Consider the following 17,788-nt stretch of genomic DNA (forward strand, 5'->3'; position numbering starts at 1 on the left):
TCAGAGTCTGATGATCTGCTCCTCCCCAGTATGGCTCCCATGTTCATTTCCTCCAGCTACCTCTAGCCACCTTGTACTGCGTGCCTTCCTCCGACAGCTCAACTGATTATTGCCCCCTGCTGCCGGTCCTTGGCAGATGGTCACAGTACAGTCTAGCCCATTATCTTTGGACCAAACCGCTGGCCCTGGCTCTCCTTACTTGGGAGTCCTCCCCACCAGGGGTCTCCTCAACCTCATTAAAACATATCTGGTCCTGGGACCTCCTTAGGCATGTTCAAATTTGCAGTTTAGGCTGGTCTGGGGGCCCTTGATTATACAAAGATCAGGGCAACCACAGTCAATCAGTGACCAGCTACATGTCTAAGCAGTATTTGACAAAACTATAGAAAAATAAGAAGTGAAAAAAAGAGAGGAGGAAGGAAGGAAGGAAGGAAGTGAGGAAGGAAGGAAGGAGAAAGAAAAGGAAAGGAAAGGAAAAAGGAAAAGGGAAAGGAAAGGAAAGGGATAGAAAAGGACTGGGAATAAAAAATCCTAAAAGCTACATGTTTCTTGTTGGTTAGAAATTTCTTGTTGCCAGGTGCAGTGGCATGCCTGTAATCCCAGAGACTCAGGAGGCTGAGGCAGGAGGATAGACAATTCCAGGCCAGCCTCAGCAACTTAGCAAGACCCTGTCTCAAAATGAAAAATGAAAGGAGTTGGGAAAGGAGCTCAGCGGTAAAGCACTCTGGGTTCGATCCCCAATATTTAAAAAAAAAAAAAAAAATGTATAAAGAGGCACGTAGGACTGGGGATGTAGCTCAGTGGTACAGTTCTTGCCGAGCATGAACGAGGCCCTGGGTTTGACTCCCAGCACCTCAAAAAAGGAGGGGGAGGAGGTGGAGAAGGTGAGCTGCACAGAATCTCCCAGCTCCACTCATATCTCATGGAATCCCAACTGTGCACTGGGTGCTTCCTTTCCCCAGCTCATCCATTGAGGGAATGTGGGCAAAATAGAACCAGGAAAAAGAAAACAGGTGAGAGAATTTTGGGTTTTAATGTTAAAAGTTACAAGATTAATTGTAAAAAAAAAAAAAAAAATGTGTTGCATAGATACTTGTAGAGTAACTTTTCTTGAAACCAGGTCAGAGGAAGTCAAGGAAGGCTGAGGTATAGACAGAACTAATCACTGCCAGGAGCAGCCAAGATCAAGAGGACTCAGCCTCGGCCAGGGCAGGTACCTCCTATCACCTGCACCAGAGAGCCATGTGAATGCCAAGTCAGTGCCCAGTGGTTCTTGTTAGTGTCCTGCAGTAGCCACCAACTAAGTCAGCCATCTGTGGTCAAGGCATTCCCGACTTGACACAACCCTCTCTTCAATGGCTCCAAATAATATAAGAAGAGATAATGTCAGCTCAATCTCCTACTGGCATTGAATGAATGTGAACCCTAAGTAAAATCATTGCTACCTCTCCTCCAACATATGCTTATTGGGGATTCTCCAAGTCTCTGTCAGCCTGAGGCTCTGTCAACATAGCTGCCCAGTTTCTGTCAAAGTGAGGTGTTGCCACCAACCCCACAGGCTGGGAAATTTCTCACCTCCCCCAACAGCCCCTCCCCCAAGTCCCCTGCACCTCCTGAAGATCAGGAGCTGGGTTTTGACACCTGACCTGGGTAGGACTTTGGTTCCCATACAGCCTTTTCTTCTTAGGAACATACAGGGACAGGACAGATCCATCATAGTATATTTTATTTTGCAACACTAGGGATTAAACCCAGGTGCACTGAGCTACACCCCCAGTCCTTTATATATTTTATTTTGAGAAAAGAGTCTTGCTAAGTTGCTAAGGCTGGCCTAGAACTTGAGATTCTGCCTTAGCCTCTCTAGTGGCTGGGATTACATTAGGATTTTTAGGTCAAATAGTAAAGAAAAAAATTAATGTATTGTCATATATTGCCAAATTATCCTGGGAAGAGTTTAAGACCTCCCTAATAATGACCACCTGCTTCTCCCATGCTCACTAACATAGGTATTATCATTATAAGCAAAATAATTTAATAACTTTGAAAAAAAGATTTTTTAATTTTTTAACTTTTAATTTTTAATTTTTTAAATTTTTTACTTTTTAAAATTTTTTATTGTGCTGTGTTTTCAAACTCCCAGTAAGGTACTTTTAAAAAAATTTATTTGCATTTTATTTTTTCTTTTCCAAAATGGCTCAGTTTTCTGTGTTCTTTCAAACACCTCCAAATTACAAGGAAATTTTTTTTTCAATAAGTAGAGGAATAATCCTTTTAGGGGTGAAATCCCTGTTACCACTGAAGAGTCTTACTAATTTCTCTTGAAATTGGAATACACACACACACACACACACACACACACACACGACTAAGTCATGTCTTCCCTCTGCATGGAATTCCCACTGTAGTAATTTTTTCAGCAAAACTATGAGACCCTAATAAATTTTGGGGCTCTGTGTGGCTCAGTTTGCACAATCATGGTCAAAAAATCATAATCCAACAATGACAAATAGTCATTTTAACAAAATTTTTGACATTCATGATAAGAGAAAAATTTCATGATGTCCTAAATTTAATTACAAGGGCCAGAGGAAAGAAGGGAGGAGAGAAGAAGATTAGTAAATTAGTAAACTCTAGGCCAGGGATACACATGCCTGTAACTCCATCAACTTGAGAGACTGGGAAGGAGAACCACAAGTCTGAAGCCAGCTTGGGCAACTTAGCAAGACCCTGTCCAAAAATAAAAAATGAAAAGGGCCAGAAAAGTGTTCCAGTGGTAGCATACCCCTGGGTCCAATCTCCAGTATCACAAGATAGACAGATGATAGATAGATAGATAGATAGATAGATAGATAGATAGATAGATAGATAGATAGATAGACAGACAATAGATAGATAAAAAGTTAACAAGCTGTAGGCCCAAAAGAACAAGACTCTTACGTCATGAAGGTATGTGAAAACCTCAATTCAAATTCCATCATGAGCCCACAGGCACCACTGCATACTGCTTGAGATTGGAGTTTGGGGATACAGAAAAAGAAAGATACACTGAATCTCAAGAGAAGCACCCACAAACTGTTGGAATGCAGGAAACACCCATGAACTTGTGAAATGCAAAACAAACAACTCTGAGTAACCCAGTTCCCCACCCCCACCCCCGGGGTTTTTTTTTTGTTTTGTTTTGTTTTTTGTTTTTTTTTTAATCCAGAAGGGTTTCAGAGCTCCCCAGACCATACTTTAAGGATTAGCCTACATGATGTATCCTTGCAACTTCAGGAAAAGGGAGGGCAGGACGCTTGGACTCTCCCACTAGAGTAATGTGGTCCCTTGGCAGAGGTTTTAGAGAGGTCAGACTTTGATGATTCTTTGAGTATCATTTGCCTCCCTTTGCTACCTAACAACCTTATAATCTTATTTTTCTCAGGTAGTGTCCCATGGAGAATAGAATGGTTTACAGTCGGCTTACAAATCAACCTCTCATTTCTTTGTCTGAATGTGTGCTTTCGTTAGTGTGAACTCATTTCCCAGACCTGAGGGCCAAACCTGGACCTACTGTGGCCTCAGCACACTGGTGATGCCCTGACAGTAGTTTATTTTTTTAATTAGCTCTTCTTAGTTACACATGACAGTAGAATCCATTTGATCATATTATACAAGCATGGAATACATCTTATTCTACATTTTATTGGGACCCCATTCTTACGAGTGGACATAATGGTGGGATTCACTTAGGTATTTTCATATGTGCACAGGAAAATTATGCTATCAATCTCTTTCCTATTCCTATTTCCTCTCCTTTTCTTTCATTCCCCTTTGACTAATCTATTGAACTTCCCTTCTTTCTCTCTCTCCCTCCCCTTTATTATGGTTTATTTTGCACAAATCAGCAAAAACATCCAACCTTTGTATTTTTGGGATTGGCTTATTTCACTTAGTATGATAGTCTCCAGATCCATCCATTTGCTGACAAATGTCATAAAGTCATTCTTATTTATGGCTGAGTAACATTCCATTGTGCATATATACCAGAATTTCTTTATCCATTCATCTGTTGATGGGCATCTAGGTTGGTTCCATAGCTTAGCTGTTGTGAATTGTGCTGCTATAAACAATTGATGTGGGTGCGTCACTGTAGTATGCTGATTTTAAATCCTTTGAATATATGCCAGGGAGTGTGATAACTGAGTCAAATGGTGGTTCCATTCTGTTTTTTGAAGAATCTTTATACTGCTTTATACTGCACCAACTTGTAGACACACCAACTATGTATGAGCCTTCCCTTTTTCACAGAACCACAGAATCATTGTTACATTGTTACCACATTATTGTCACATCCTACTTTTTGCAGTCCAAAAACTAGCTTCTAACCTTTCATCACATAATTGTCATACAGTATGATTCTGTTCCTCCAAATGCTTAAAAGGTAAACAGAGCAGCACTGTGTTCACCAGTGGTGTGCAGATGTGAGATTGTCACTGTAATCCTCAAGCCTAGAACTCTTCTGCACACCCGCATTGTCAGTGTATTTCCAAAAACCAACTTGTGGGGTTTGTTTAGAGCCCTGGAGCACTAATGGTGTTGTCACTCAATTGAATGAAGAGCCAAAGGCACCAGGGGAACAGGCAGTGGAACTGCCATGAGTGAGTCACGTGATAAGGTAACTGGCACCTTCCTAAGCCAGCTAAACTGCACAGCTCTCTGCCAGTGACGCATTAACAGGCAATGCATTTCTTTCTGTTTATGGGTGAGTACAAAAACTATTCTGCGGGTTTCAAGCTAAAAGTGATTATGTTCACTAAAGAGCATGGAAACAGCAGCAGAGAGTTTTAAGTGAGTGAAGTTTTTTTTTTTTTTTATAGCTTCACATAATGGTTGCACTCCATTATTTTGCAAAAATGTTTGGCACAGAATCTGCCACAATTACACAGTGAAATATGATACATAACCAGGTTCAAGGGCGCAGGTCTGTAATTCTAGTAGCCTGGGAGGCTGAGGCAGGAGGATCACAGGTTCAAAGTCAGCCTCCTCAGCAATGTAGTAAGGTTGTAAGCAACCTAGTGAGATCCTGTCTCAAAAGAAAAAAAAATAAATAAAAAGGGCTGGGGATGTGGCTCAGTGGTTAAGGGCCCTTTGATTCAATTCCTGGTACTGCAGAAAAGAAATATGATACACAAGGCAAGTCTAGGGAAAATGAGTACAAAATCCCTTAACTCTGCCCCAACTGTACTTCTAGTTCAGTCCCTAGCTACTGTCCCTCTAAATTGTTAGCATCCCAGGTCAACCGGTTGCTCTCTTTCCCTCTGAAAATGGCCCACATTCTCCCTTGAGAGTGTACCTGTTTTTCTAAATAAATCTGCCTGTGTCTCTGACTAGTACACATAGAAATTCTTTTCTATCATTTAGGCCAAGGGTGACACTGGTTCTGAGTGGAGCTCCCCTCTCTGGGGACATGCAACTCCAACCAACTGAGCAGCAACGGTCACTTCTTGTGGCCTGCCCTCCTAACCCAGAGCTTTCCCCACTTGGTGCGATCTGAACCTCTTATCTATATTCACCATGGGAATGTAAATAACGTATGCCTTCCTTCCCCAAACTTCCATCATAAAACAATACTCTTAGCGCCGGTTTACCAGACATTTTCCAACTGCTATCTAACCTTGCTCTGGAAGTTGTAGGAACTTGTCCCAGGTCTTTTTTTTGGCTAGCATCTAGAATGACTCAACAAACTCTTGAATTTCAGAAAGCCCTCAGTCTCGAGAGTTTTGATTTAATAGTTGTACATCACAACCACCATAAACTGGGATCCATTTCATAGCTCAGCACCGGCAGCTCAAGCCCTTTGGAGCAGCCCCACAAGATCCCAACCCTCTAACACCTTCCCTCTGCCCCACTTCCTGCTAGACTTTGCTCTCTCCTCTTCATTCTCTCCTAGATCTTTGTCATGAAGTTCAGCTGAGTCCTCTCCCTCTTTTATATTAGCCTATCTTGCCCAGATCCTTCTTCCCCGTTTCCCTGATTTTGTTTTTTAAAGAAAAGCAAGGGTAAGTAATAAGTAACACACAGACGTGAGTGGTGGGAACACGGGGTTAAGGAGCTAATCTATAAACTGGACCCACTGTGCCGACCCCCACGTGCTTTCTTTTAAAAAGCAATTTACCTGCAGCCCTGCTGGCTTAAGTCAATAGGATATGCTACATTCCTCAGCAAACAACCTGTTACCTGAAGAGAAATGCAGGCCTGAAATATCAATAAGAACACACGTTTCTGTGAAGGAGTGGTGGTAGTGGGGGTTATGACCTTTACACAGAACAGATTCCAGATTTCAGGGAGATGATAATTAGAACCAGTCAGCATGGGCCAAAGTGACCAGAGTTGCCTTGGATCTTTAGCGTGTCAAATCTCCTTCCCATGGGGTAAGACCATGAGCAGTGGGGATTTGAAATTCTGACACAATCCTGCTGTCAATCAAAAGTCAAGAGGCAGACTAAGTGGGACTCTCTGGAAACTTCCTTGGGATCTCCTAGAAAACTGGAAGGCAGGAGGGACACATAGTCCCTCTTCTCTCTGAGATAACTCTCTCCCTCGATGGTGTCCTCCCCCCCTTTTTCGTAATAATAAACTCATGCCTTTTCCTTCTAATAAACTCATGCCTGCTGCTCTGAGTGGCATGTCTGAAATCTCCAGCATGATTGAAAGCACTGAGGATGGCAGCTGCCTGGGTTCCATGACGGGTCCTTACCCTGTAAGAGTAAGGAAGATAACTGGGCACAGTCTCCCCTGGAGCAATTTTGTTCAACATTTGGATCACTTGACTAAGAGTACCTACCGTAGCCTGCTAGCATTCGCAGGCCTCAGACACCACTACAAACACAGTTTGTCTTTGCATGGAAATAGCTCCACACTGGAGCACTAACACCTAATGTTAAGCCACTTTGCCACTCATCCCGGCAGCTTCACAAATGTGCCAGCACCAGTCATTTATCCTCTCAAGCATGTGTGTTTTGTCCCTGACTTTGACTGCTACAAATAGTGAGGGGAAAAAAAATAGACATTTTCTACCAAGATTCTTTTCATTCATATCTTAACCAACCATTTCTTCCCTGTGAGTCGGAATTAAATCCCAAAAGGCAGAATTCCTCACTGCAAGGAGGTTATACACTAGAAAAATCAAGACTTCATTAGATGTATCCCTTTTACCAGAATGAGACACGGAAGGGACGTTGTCATGCTGTCCTACTTGTGGGTCAGTTTAGACAATATCCAGAGTCTCTAGGTAGCCAAGTAATTTATAATCACTCCCAAAACAAGTGTTACTTCTTTATCTTTCTTTCCATTACTCTCATCCACTCGCTTTGGTGCACACACTCCCCACAAGTAAACAATTTGTTAATTTAGAGTGTTCACGGTTTGGTCTTCCAGGATAGGGGTGTAGCTCAGGAGTAATGCACTTCCCCAGCATGTGTGAGGCCCTGCGTTCAATCCTCAGTACCACAAAAAGAAAAAAAGAAGATCTAGCCTTTCTATTCATTTTATTTCCTTGAACAGATTCTACTCATTCATTGTTGTCTTCCATAGTTATATGCATAATTTTATTGATACAAATGTAATTTGTGCAAAGCTATGCAAATTTACATTGCTTATTATCCACATGCTCTAAAAGGTGTGCATTCAGCTGAATTGTATGGACATAAAACCCAAAAGAAAAAAAAATTTAAAAGAAGAGTTTATCTTTCATTTACACCTATCAAACCTGAATTGTGCTTTGACATACACTGCAAAAGTTCATTTTTCTTAAATGCTAGCCTAATAGATTATTTTTAAGCTTTAGATTTGGGTTTTTTGGTTCATTTTTGTTTTGTTTTGCAGCAATGAGGATCAAACCTAGGGCCTTGCACATGTTAAGCAAGCACTTTACCACTGAGCCACACCCAAAGCCTAAATTTTATATTTGTAAGCAAACTTAGGAGAAAATATTTCTTGATTTGTACATATCATTTATTAAGTCAACCTATTTTCATAGGGTTCAAATCTAAATAAATTATTTTTGGAAGTTATAATGATAATAATAATTATTATTATTGGACCTAGGGATTAAGCCCAGGGGTGCTTTGCTACTGAACTACATCCCAGACCTTTTTATTTTTTGAGATAGGATTTCACTAAGTTGCCAAGGCAGACCTTGAACGTATAATCCTCTTAACTCAGCTTCCTGAGTTGTTAGGATTGTAGGTGTGTTCCACCACAACCAACTAGAAATTATTTTATGGGAGCTAAAAGATAGAACTTATGCAAAATACTCACTGATTAGAATTCTGTAAAATCAGAACTTCTAACAGTGAATATTAACTGTACAACTTAAAGAAAAGAGCAGATCTCACAATTCCCTGCAGAGTAGGGAGAAAATATTAAACTTTCATTACTTTTATTTTAACCATAAGAAAGAAATTAAGTTTTAATGAAACATTTTGATGGACACAGACATCCTCCTTTAAGCTTTTCATGCTAAAGTAAAAATGATATAAATAATATAAGGAAAACAATATGGGAACCAACTATAGCAAACAATTTTGGAAGATGCATAAATCACATGGGAGAAGAATTTAAGAAACAAGTGTTAAAACAGACTGCACAGTGTAAGATGCTTGCCATGTAGTTGGAGGCAAAAATGATGCTTTCAGTGTCTGGACGTATGCTGGATTTTGCTTTAATTAAATATCAAAAGCAATGTTCGTATTTCACTTAAGTAGTGGTGATCAGCAGAAGACACTCTGCCCGCTGTCACCGTGGAACATGTTGGAAATGGAGGGGGTGCATTTTTGGTCATCATAGTGATTGGGTGGCTGGAGAAACTAGAAGTCCTGCTAAGCGTGGAATAGTCTAGGAGAATGAAGAATTATCTCTCATCAAAAACCTTACTAATTAGGGCCGGTGCAGGGGCATATGCCCGGAATCCCAGAGGTTTGGGAGGCTAAGACACGTGGAACATGAGTTGAAAGCCAGCTTCAGCACCCTAGTGAGGCCCTAAGCAACTTAGAGACCCTGTCTCTAAATACAATATAAACAAGGGCTGGGGATGTGGCTCAATGGTTAAGCACCCTGGTTCAATCTCTGGTGCGAAAAAAACCCCAAACAACAACACACTTACTAAACCTACTAATTCTCTAACTCCTCTGCTTTACGTATGAATCTAAAAATATTCTTTACACATTTCTTATACACACTACATTTTGGGGGGAGGGGAAATGTAACTGGAATACAAATTGGGAAAAATTGTACTTTGGAATTTTGCTTTAAAATTAGCATGAATTCTCATTTGTTCAACAATCACAAATGTTCATACCTCACTTAGCAGCAAAACTAAACTGGAGTTGATTCGAAACTTTAAAAAATCATGTCACCAACTGCAGCATTTTTATCAGTCTACAGTTGAAACTGTCACATAAAGAAATGATGTTGACCCTGCATATTTGAAATGTGGTCCATGGGGCTGAGCTCAGTGGTGAGTGCTTGTCTAACATATCTTAGGCCTGCTTGGCAAAGTAATAATAATAAAAATTGAATAAATAAATTTAAAAAATTAAAATGTGGTTCATGGACCAGATCAACAGAATTAAACATGATTGCTAGAAGTGGCCCACCCCAGACCTTTGAAATCAGAATTCACATTTCAACAAGATTCACATCAATTCACATTGATGAAATGTATGCACATCAAAATTTGAGAAGCAATAATTATCACTGTGTAACAATTAGATGAAAATTGTTATACTTCTCACATAAAAACAATTATTAAAGATAATATTAACACCTGGCCCCTTTATTATATATAGTGTGGTTTTTTGAGATTTACACATTGAGAGCTATTCTATATTATTATAATTTGCTTTTTCTTGCATCTCCCTTATTTATTATAATATATTATATATACACATATATATATACATATATATATATATATATATATATTTACACTAGGGATTGGACTCAGGGATGCTTTTTCACTGAGCTACCTCTTAGTCCTTTTTATTTTTTATTCTGAAATAAGATCTTGCTAAATTGCTGAGGCTGGTCTCAAATCTTGACCCTCCTGCCTCAGCCTCTTGAGTCACTGGCATTACAGGCATGTACCACCCCATCCAGTTATTATCCATTTTAGATATTACGAATGAATTTAATTTTGAGATAATAAAGGGGACAGTGCAACAATAAAAGGGTGTGTTGCTCTGATAGGGTTGAGAACTAGTGAAATAAAGGAAAGATGTACCAAAGGAGAAAAACATACCATCAGTGCATAGATTTCCATAATGAAAACAATACTTTATGCAGAAACTGTATTGATGCACCACTGCAGGCAAAGCTGTTTTGGCTGGAATAAGAATACAGAAAAGGCTACAAAAAATTTTTTTTCTCCTACTGCTTTTACTAAAAGCAAGAAGCTTTTGTAGCATACAAGTTGAAGAAGTTCGTAGCATACAAAATTGCTACGAGAGCTCATTGATCTATGATTAATTTTAGGTGTCATTTTGATTAGGCTATGTGATGCCAAGATAGCTAGTAAAAACATTTCTTCTGGATATGTGTATGAGGGTGCATCTGGGGGAGATTTGCACTTGAATCTGGTGGCATGGTGAAGCAGGCCTGTAATCCCAGCTCTTTGGGGAAGCTGAGGCAGGAGTGACACAAGTTTGAATTCAGCCTGGAACACTTTGTGAGACCCTGTCTCAAAACAAAAATAAAAACAAAAACAAATCACTCTCACCAGTTTGGTTGGGAACTATCCAACCCTAACAGCCAGAAAAGAATAAAAAGGCAGAGAAAGCATAAATTTGCTCTCTCCTGTTCTCAGACCTTGAGATTTGAATGGGGGTTTATCTCATGCTCTCCTGCTTCCTCTGCCCTCGGGCTTGAACTGAAGCTGCTCTACCAGCCTTCCTGGGCTTCAGGTTTGCAGATAGCAGACTGCGGGACTTCTCAGCCTCTGTAATTGCCTAAATCAATTCTTCAGAATAAATTCCAGTTTTATGTGTCTGTGGTCTATAAATCAGAGTCAAAATGAAAATCTAGCAGATTGTTCCACTAGGAAAAAAATACATATGCATGTAGATATATACACACATATGCATATGCCTTCCCTGCTTCTACTTTTTTCTTATAGGGAAGTTCTGACTCCTGCGAGTGTCCTGAGCTCATCGGAAGCTGAGAGATGTGTGAGATGCTGTTACTTCACCTAGGCCTTCGGGGAAGGTGTCTTGATTGCCTTACAAACTAGCCTAAGGCATGAGTTTTAAAGTGTACCTTGAATGCAACAGATTGTGCGAGTGTGGAAAACGATACCATCCACAGTTTAGCCTGTGTTCATAGGATGACCTTTCTACTGGAAAATGAAAAATGATGCAGGGAGATGAAAATGTTTTCCAAACGCCTTGGCTATTAGCAAATGTTTGCCAAGAAAACACTTCCATAACTCTCTGGAGAGCCTGAACGATTAGAGAGCACACTGGCAGGGATCCGAGCGGCGCTCACCCTGGGAAGTTTTACTATTCTTACTATCATTAAAGAAACCAGTCTTTCTATTTCTATTCTTCTGTTTTAATGGGAAACATTTGCCCATACAACAAACATCACTCTCAAAATCTAAACGAAACCGGGAGGGTGTAAAACCAAACAAATCTTTGTGGAAACATTTGACTTGGAAAATGCAGAGTGCTAATATGTAACCGATAGAGTCTGAGGCAAGAGGATTTTCAGAACAGAGGTATAATATGTGATTTCAACCAGCACTGCAGTCAGTGAACTAGAAAGGTCAATGGCTTGTGTGTTTGTTTAAGTGAAGGCCAAGGCACAACCTGATGAGAAAGAAAATTTATCTTCAATTTTGACATGGGAATGTGTGTGGTACACGAATTGGTGTCACGGTAGTAGGACTGCATCCTATAGGTTGGGATTGCAAGAGCTCAAACTTAACATTTCATAAACACAAACAAAGAGAACATGGTTTAGCTGAAGTTTAAAACTGTAACAATATTGTAACTACTTGGGCCCAGCTGATGCCATCACTAATTCATCTCCCTATCAACTTTATATTGTCAGGGACAAACTAATGCCCTTGCAGAACAAGGCTTCTTGAATATTTGGTTTCCGTGGATGTGGTCATGCTTAGATACAGGCGGGGTCCAATCACTTTCAACACCTCTGTGCCTATCACTCCATCCTTGCTTCGACCACCACTTCCTGTTTTCATGCTCTCACCTTTGCTGCCATATTCGGTTTTCTATGTAGCAGTCAGTACGGTCCCTATAAAACAATAGGCAGATAGATCATGTTGCTCTTCTGCCCAAAGTCTTCCCTGTCCATTCACATTAAATCCACACTCCTTTCCCCTTAGGGACTTGCTCTGCCAGGCCCTGCCTCCACTTTCTGTCACTGCTCACCCTGCTCTGTTCACCTCTGCTCCTCACACGTCCTTGAAGACATACTCACAACCATTGTGCTTCCTGGCTGCTCTGCATGGATGCTTGTTCCCTAGACATCTGCAAGCCTTGCTCCTTTTCTTCTGCTTTAGTGCCGCTTTATCAGAGAAGCCTTCTCAGTAATCTCCCCACCCTGGAATCCTTGTCTTTTTTATTTTGCATTGAGAATTGAACCCAGATGTACTCTACCACTGAGCTACATCCCCAACCCTTTTTATTTATTTATTTATTTATTTATTTGAGATGGTCTTGCTAAAGTGCTGAGGTTAGCCTTGAACTTGTGTTCTCCCTGCATCAGCCTCCGGAGTTGCTGGGATTACAGACATGTGTCTTTTTTTTTTTTTTTTTTTTTTTTTTTTTTTTGAGGGAAGGGCACAAGGGATTGGTCTAGGAGTGCTTAACCACTGAGCCACATCCCCAGCCCTTTCTATATTTTAATTGAGAGACAGGGTCTTGCTAAATTTCGTACAGCCTCACTGAGTTGCTGAGGCTGGTTTTGAACTCGGGATCCTCCTGCCTTAACCTCCCGAGCTGGTGAGATTACAGGCAAGGGTCACTACTCCTGGCTACCCTTGTCTTTTTCTTTACCTTGTTTTCTATTTCATTATAAGATTGATCACCTCCTGACATATTTTGTCTGTTCCACTACAGAAAAGCAAGGACATCATCTGTTTTGTTCTTACAATATTCTCAGTTATTAAAACAGTACCTATCACATAGTGGACTTTCATAAATGAATAATGCTTATACTCTTAAGTCTAAAAGTAGATAACATGTTAATATGCTTAGATAAAATATTTCAGCTTTGAAAGAAATGTTTAGTTTTTCTGTATTTTGGATATGTAGAGCTATTACTTTCTTGAGTTCATTTTTTACTGCATAATTTATGGATAGTTTTGAGATGACTGATTACAGTTGCTTTTATAGATACCGTAATGCAATTGTATTAACTAATTGGCATATGATTATATTCTAAAAATTATTCATTTAAAATGCCTTTTGCAGTTGCTTGCTTAATAATCATGTTTGTGTAAATCCATGAAAAATACAATTCAAAAATTTATGTAAAATATGTAAGCATTAGATAGGGAGAATCAGATCCCTTTGGGACTGCTGGATTTGAAAAAGCTTTACAAGGACTGGCTGTGGGTGACTGAGAAGATTTCCCTCCCATGTTGCAATTGGCGCTATCGGCGTCAGTGTGTCGCAGTTGATGGCCCACAAGCCAGCTGTTACTGGTAGAAATGATGAAATCTACAAATGGTCCACAGGAAGTTAAAATGAGGATACAAGACACATCACTTCTGTGTTTCTATATGCCTGAAAATATCCACCCTGTTTCTCATTCTCTCTTGAGATTTTTGGGTCTTAGCTACTGTCTTCTTCTTTTTTAAACCTAACTGCACAATTCTCATCTTTCATTCAGTTGCTATTAGGATGGCTGAAGTGATTTGTATCTGGGTGCAGTGGCTACAAATCCCAGTCACTTGGGAGGCTGTAATCCCAGAGACTCAGGAGGCTGAGGCAGGAGGATCTCAAGTTCAAAGTCAGTCTCAGCATCTTAGTGAGGCCCTAACCAACTTAGCCAGACCTTGTCTCAAAAGAAAAAACAAAAAGGACTGGGATGTGGCTCAGTGGTTAAGCACCCTTGCATTCAATCCCTGGTACTAAAAAAAGAGTGATTTGTGCCCCCAGGTGACTGAGAATAAAGTAATTTGTTCTATATTGTGTCTTCAGACAAACATGTGTAGTGGTGGATTACCTAACATTAATAATTAAATGTTTGAGAATGAATGAGTGAATGAAATGGATGGTTGTTAATCTGATGGACCAGAGGATTCAGGAGTCACAAGGATTAGGTTAGTGAAGGTTTTGGGGGAGAAGGAATGGATGTAGACTCAACTATCTGAAGGAAAAGGGTACCAGCGTTTCCCAGAATCAAGGCAAAGTGGGGGTACAGCAGGGACCAAGGCAGTGCAAAATGTTAAAATACTCTCAGGAGGTAGGAAACAATTTCTGTCTGTTCAACCTGGTCAGAGCAAAGCTGCTGCTGGGGCTACTACTACCTCTGTTCAGTGAGCCCAACCCCAAACACCCCCAGCTCCCCCATTCCTTCAGATGGGTCCACCTGGCCTACTGGATAAATGGAGTGACGGTGGAAACACAGAGGAATGTTCTACTCTTGTCTTGGAGGTTGCTGCCTACACTTCTGCCAGGGCAATTCTCATCTGAGGAGAGGTTATTTTCTGCAAGAAAATGGAACAACCACAAAAGATGTTGGCTGTCAGGATGCCAAAATGACCAAGTTGATCTGAATAGCAGATACAAAATGTACCAGAAGAGAAAATCTGGGGAAGCAACACATGGTATATAAATTTTACAGACGAGTGCTGTTTCTAATGAAAGTCTTATTGGAAATTAACAAAAAAAGTAATAATTCACTGTAGGAAAAAATAGGCAATAGACATGAGTAGATCATACTCAGTAAATTATGCAAATAATGAATATGAAAAAATAGTGATTAACATTATAATCAATAAAGAAATGCTGGTTAAAACAAGGTATATTTGGATACATCACATTTTCAAGTTATAAGCAAGATAATGCTTAATACTGGAAAGCATTTTTGTAGCATCACACAGAATCTTAAGAATATTATAAATGGCTGGGCATGGTGGTGCATGCCTGTAATCCCAGCTACTCTGGAGGCTGAAGTGGTAGGATCTCACATTAGAAGCCAACTTCAGCAACTTAACAAGAAATAAAAAGGGCTGCGAATGTAGCTCAATGATAGAGCATCCCTGGGTTCAATCCCTGGTACTGAGAAAAAAAATGTTTATAAATGTTGATCCACTTTTCAGAATCCATCCTAAAAATTAAGAGATCTCAACCAAGATGATAAATCTATACATTTCATTACAGTATAATATGTAGCTTCAATAAAGTTTTTAAAAATCCCTAAAAACCATCCACAGATCAACAGATAAATGGTTGTAATTTTCTTCAACAATTATATTTTAAAGAAAATTTAATGATAATTGAAAATACTACACATATTCAGTGATATAAGCAGGATTCCAAACTGTTTGTATAGCACTGTGTTAAGTCATTAACAAATCTTTATACATAGAAAAAATAAAAGGAAAATGTACCAAAATGTTAATAATGAGTATGTATGTGGTGGTTATAGGTGATTTTAATTAAAAAAATGTTTCCGTGGTCTCCAAAACTTTGTATTTTTGTAAAATAAAAATGTAAAAATTATAAAAATGAACTTGTTACTTTTGTATGCAGAAAGAAATAGCAATTAGAGAATCTGGAATATCACTTGTCTAATAAAAATGTCAAATTCATATTGAGATAGCTATAGAACAAGATTTCTTAGTCACCTTTTCTTGACATTGGTGAAGATATGAAAGATATGTAAAAGAATCAACAATCACAAAATCTCTCAGGAAAATAAAAATAATGACATGCAGAATCATACTATTTCTAAAACATGCTGGGCAGTCCATAGCTTAAGTTTATCTTTAAACATCTGACATCTTTCTCTTTTATTCCTCTTCCTCAGGGAGGTAGAAATTCAGTTATTCTAATGGCACTTAATTAGTTGTAATTCTAATTATTGTTAATAGAAAGATCTATTGTGGTTGGTTAATGCCATATGTTTTAACCATGGCCCTTATGATTTGGGGATGCAATTTTACAGCCTGCTGCTTCTCAACCAAAAGTGTTATAATTTCTAAAGACAAGCTTGTAAGAGTGCAGTTACTTGTGTGCATAATACTTATCAAATCATCTGTGACTAATAAAACTTGAGAAAGAAGGGAGGAAGGGGGTGTTTAGCCTTTCAGTAACATGCTTGTTGTAATCTTGCCAAACTCCTCTTAGGCAATCCTGTGTTTGCTCAGAGGGCCATGTGTTTAATTGTAAAAATCTGTCAGTATCATAGGATTCAAAAGACATCAATTATTTCTGTCAACAAGGAAAGAGTGACGGCTGCGTGACTCTTCCATCATTAGGAAAAGATGTGCTCAAGAGAGAAAAATGTAGTCTAGGGAGGGATGAGCAACTATAGGTTACTGGAAAACTGAGTTCCAGACTATAATTTCACCCCTTCCCCTATTTTGGACTGAAATATTATATTTTTCATTTCATGTAGTGCCATGTGTGCAGTAAGACATTATGTAACTCGCTCAGTCTCGTTGTATAATAGCCACTAAATACTTTTAAAGTGGCCGGCATTATTAGCAGTTTGGTGTATGGTGGGGGGCACAGCTTCCTTCAGCTTTGGCGGGATGCAATATTGTGTAATGGGGTTGGAATGGGCCTATGTTCAAAATTATATTCTAAAAGGGCTGCTATTCAAACCACATGACAACTGGTTCTCTTTTTCTTAAGATTCTTCTGAGTGAACTAAAAACAGCAAAACTGCTGTTTGGACAGTCCCATGGGTGAAGTGGGAATTTTCCAAGTTTTACTCCCGATTTATAATTTTATGCTAAGATTTCTGAATTATTATCCAGCTTTAGAGACATGTAGGCACAATTTCCTGTCTCCTGCGATCTAAGCTGGGTGACCTCGGGCTGGTGAGTTCCCTATTCTCAGCCTCAGTTTTCTTACCTGCAAATTGGCGACAACGCCTAAGGAGTTGCAAGGCGGCTTATAGGTAACATAAACACAGTTCCTGGTCAAGTATGTCACCTCAGGATAGACATTTCACTTGTTGGTCCGCTGTTTCCTTATACACTGGGGTCGGTCGTGGCAATTAGCGTCAATAGAGGAGAATTGGAGGCTGCGCTCAGCCCCTAGAAGGGCAGCGGTGCACTTGTCGGAGCGAGAGTCCTTGATAAGTAAGGCGGCAGGCGAACGCTCCCTGGCTGGCTGCGGTTGAGTTATGAAACTGGGAGAGGAGAGAATGAGAGAGCGGCCCCCACGAGGCCAGCCGCGGACCCCCTGCCCCACCAGCGCGGCCAGCCTGCGCCGCCACGCGCCGGGCCCGGCGCCGCCTCGCCCCACCCCTGCGAAGCCGGGCGGCGAGTTCCGGGCAGCGGCGCCCTCGGGCCGCCCTCCCTCTCTTCCTCCCTCCCTCCCTCCCTCTGCGCCTCCAGCTGTGCCAGCTGCGCCAGCGTCCAGACAGTCGCACAGGTGTCAGCGGCCCCCTCGCCCTGCAGGTAGGAGCCGCGCGGGGCCCGGGCTTGCAGCGCTCCCGCGGGAGCGCGGTTTCCGCTGTCCTCGCCTCCGTCCCTCCTCCCGGCAGCCCCGGGCAGCTGGCCGCTCCTAGCCCAACTTGGGCGGGATCTTAGCAGCTGCGGCGCGGC

At 40.6% G+C, this 17,788-nt stretch overlaps 1 protein-coding gene and 1 long non-coding RNA gene across 3 annotated transcripts in view; one reads left to right on the forward strand and one right to left on the reverse strand.

Moving 5' to 3' along the window:
* Window positions 1-3,869: 3,869 nt before the first annotated feature.
* Window positions 3,870-17,338, reverse strand: LOC306670513. Its single transcript, XR_013766423.1, has 3 exons — window positions 17,091-17,338; window positions 10,280-10,363; window positions 3,870-5,062 (listed from the first exon to the last, which is right to left on the reverse strand). It is a non-coding gene; the product is annotated as an uncharacterized lncRNA (long non-coding RNA).
* A 184-nt stretch (window positions 17,339-17,522) lies between these two features.
* The window catches only part of PLD1 (phospholipase D1), a 209,785-nt gene continuing 209,519 nt past the window's right edge, over window positions 17,523-17,788 (forward strand). Inside the window, exon 1 of one of the 2 annotated variants that reach the window (XM_079155125.1) lies at window positions 17,523-17,641. The gene's annotated coding sequence lies outside the window, so the exon portion shown is untranslated. The remainder of the gene's footprint in view (window positions 17,642-17,788) is intronic. The other variant, XM_079155127.1, reaches the window with a different exon arrangement.

This window comes from Sciurus vulgaris, assembly GCF_902686455.1.
Source record: "Sciurus vulgaris genome assembly, chromosome: 10".
NCBI lineage: Eukaryota > Metazoa > Chordata > Mammalia > Rodentia > Sciuridae > Sciurus > Sciurus vulgaris.